The sequence below is a fragment of the Neophocaena asiaeorientalis genome, unplaced genomic scaffold (genome assembly GCF_003031525.2).
Source record: "Neophocaena asiaeorientalis asiaeorientalis breed wild unplaced genomic scaffold, Neophocaena_asiaeorientalis_V1.1 scaffold833, whole genome shotgun sequence".
NCBI classification, from domain to species: domain Eukaryota; kingdom Metazoa; phylum Chordata; class Mammalia; order Artiodactyla; family Phocoenidae; genus Neophocaena; species Neophocaena asiaeorientalis.
In genome coordinates this window covers 5,653-6,071 of record NW_020173426.1, presented here as the reverse complement: position 1 = coordinate 6,071, position 419 = coordinate 5,653, and positions in this window count along the sequence as shown.

Sequence of the window (419 nt, the reverse complement as noted above, 5' to 3'; positions counted from 1 at the left end):
CTTCTTCCAGTTAGTTTCTCCTATTATTAACATCTTGTATTGGTTCAGTGGATACAAGTTCATTTGTTATAATTGATCAGCTAATAGTGATACATTATTATTGATTATTGTCCACTGTTTATAACACATTTCACTTTTTGTGCTTTTCAGTTCTATAGTGGTTGACAGAGGCATGACGTCATCTACTCACCAACAGAGCATCATGCAGAAGAGTTTCATTGCCCTAAAAATCCCCCGTGCTCCACCTGTCCATCCCTCAAAACCTCACTTTGAGCCCCTGACAACTCTGAACTTTTTACTCTCTGAAGTTTTTCCTTTTCCAGAATACGATATTGATGGAATGCTACAGTATGTAGGCTTTTCATTTACTTATATTTTAACATCTTTATTGGAGTATAATTGCTTTACAATGGTGTGTT